Raw genomic sequence first — 2,638 nt, 5'->3', positions numbered from 1 at the left:
ACGAAAAAGGGGGAGGCCTTCAACAAGATGGATTGATATGGTGGCTGCAATGATGAGCTCAAGTATAGCAGGGATTGTGGGGCTGGCACGGGATCGGGCAGTGTTTCGTTCTGCTATGCATGGGGTCTCTATGAGTCGGAAACGACTCAACGGCACTTAACAACAACAACAACATTGGTGAAGAATGCTGAAAGTACCATGGACTGCTAAAATGGCTAACAAATCTGTCCTGGAGGAAATGCAGCCAGAATGCTCCTTGGAAGCAAGGATGGGCAGACTTTGTCTTACCTACTTTGGTTATGTTGTCAGAAGAGACCATTCCCTGGAGAAGGATGTCATGTTTGGTAACTTGGAGGGTTGACGAGGGAGGGGAAGGCCCTCAATGAGATGAATTGACATGGTGGCTGCAGCTATGGGGTCAAGTATAACGGTGATCATGGAGCTGATGCAGGATCAGGCCAGTTGTACTAATGTCGCTATGAGTCGGAGGTGACTCGATGGCACATAACAACAACATAGTGCTGTGATGAATGTAAGTGTGCATATATCTCTTCTTGTCCTGGCTCTCACTTCTTTAGGATATATACCTAGTAATGGAATGCTGGGTCAAATAGTATTTCTAATTCCAAAATTTTAAAGAATCACCATATGCTTTCCACAATGGTTGTATTATTTGACAGTCCCACCAGCAGTGTATGAGAGTCCCAATCTCTCCACATCCTCACCAGCATGTTATTTTCTGTCTTGTTGAACTTTGCTACTAGTGCTGGGGAAAAATTATATCTAATTGTTGTTTTGATTTGCATCTCTCTAATGAATAATGATCATGAACATTTCTTCATGTGTTTGTTGGCCACCTGAATATCCTCTTTGGTGAAGTGTCTATTCATGTCTTCTACTTATTTTCTAATTGGATTTTCTGTGTTTTTGTTCTTGAGATGTTAAAGTTTTCTATAAATTTTAGAGATAAGTCCCTTGTCAGATACGTCACTGCAAAATATTTTTTCCCAATCTGTAGGTTCTCTTTTGACTGTTTTGGAGAAGTCTTTGGAAGCACATAAAAATTTAATTTTGTGAAGGTCCCATTCATCTAGCTTCTCTTCTGCTGTTTGTGCATTTTGGGTTAAGCATGATGTCTCTTTATGCCATATAGCAGGACCCCTAAATTTATCCCTATTTTTTCCTTGAGTAACTTTATCTTTTTAGATTTCACATGTAAGTCTTTGATCAATCTGATTTAGTTTTTGTGCATGGTGTATGGTACAGATCTTATTTCATTTTTCTGCAAATCGATATCCTGCTTTGCCAGTACTATTTGTTAAACAGAAAATTTCTTCCCCATTTAATGGATTTAGGCCTTTTGTCAAAGATCAGCTGACCATAGATCTATTTCTGGTTTCTCAATTCTATTCCATGGGTCTATGTGTCTGTCATTGTACCAATACCAGGCAGTTTCGACCACTGTAGCTGTGTAGTAGGTTTTGAGATTTGGCAGTGTGAGACCTCCTACTTTGTTATTCTTCTTCAATAGTGCTTTGCTTATCCAAGGTCTCTTTTCTTTCCATGTAAGGTTAGTGATTGGTTTTTCCATATCATTAAAGAATATTAATGGGATCTGGATTGGGATTGCATTGAATGTATAGATTACTTTGGGTAGAATTGACATTTCCACAATGTTCAATCGTCCTATCCATGAGTATGATCTTCCTTTCATCTAGATCTCTTATGGTGTCTTGAAGTAGTCTTTTGTAGTTTTCTTTGTACAGGTCTTTTGTGTGTCACTGGTAAGATTTATTCCCAAGTATTTTGTTTATTGGTTTCTTTTGTAAATGGTATTGATTTCTTTATTTCTTTTTCAGTAATCTCTTTGTTGCTGTAGAAGAATCCAACTGATATTTGTATGTTGATCTTGTATCTTGCCACTATGCTAAATCTCTCAATTATTTCCAGTAATTTTTTTACTGAGTCTCTTAGGTTTTGTAGGTATAGGATCATATCATCAGCAAATAGGGATAGTTTAACTTCTTCCTTAACAATTTGGATGCCTTTGATTTTCCCTTTCATGAGTGATATTGGTCTGTAGTTTTCCTTTTTAGTTATGTCTTTGTCTGGTTTGGGTATCAAGTTTATGCTTGCTTCCTAAAATGAATTAGGGTAGATTCCATAATTTTCTATGTCCTGTAATAGTTTGACTAATATCTGTATCAGTTCATCTCTGAACTGTTGGAAGAATTCTCCAGTGAAAGTGTCTGGACCGGGAATTTTTTGTTGTTGATAATTCTTTTATGACCTCTTCAATTTCCTGTTTTGTTATGGGTCTTTTCAACTTTTCCACCTCAGTCTGTGTTAGTTTAGGTAAGTAGTGTGTTTCTAGAAATCTGTCAATTTCTTCTAGATTTTCAAATTTGTTTTAGTATAGTTCGTCATGTTGTGGTTGTTATGATCCATGGAGTTGGCCCTTGCATTTCTGAGGCAGTATCACTATGGAAGTAGATTGCCCAACCTTCCTTCCAAGAAGTGGCTGGTGGGTTTGAACCTCCAGGCTTCTGGTTAGTAGTCAAGTGTCTTAGGCATCGTGCTACCAGAGTATCCTGATATTATCTTTTTTCATTTCAGTTGGTTCTGTTGTGATGTCACC

At 37.8% G+C, this 2,638-nt stretch overlaps 1 protein-coding gene across 1 annotated transcript in view; it reads left to right on the top strand.

The window, feature by feature from the left end:
* The window catches only part of NTM (neurotrimin), a 921,102-nt gene that overhangs the window by 811,230 nt on the left and 107,234 nt on the right, over window positions 1-2,638 (top strand). The gene's annotated exons all lie outside the window — the stretch shown is intronic.

This window comes from Orycteropus afer, unplaced genomic scaffold, assembly GCF_000298275.1.
Source record: "Orycteropus afer afer isolate SDZICR_OR568_19922 unplaced genomic scaffold, OryAfe1.0 scaffold00315, whole genome shotgun sequence".
Taxonomy (NCBI): domain Eukaryota; kingdom Metazoa; phylum Chordata; class Mammalia; order Tubulidentata; family Orycteropodidae; genus Orycteropus; species Orycteropus afer.
This window is presented reverse-complemented; position numbering and strand designations above follow the sequence as displayed.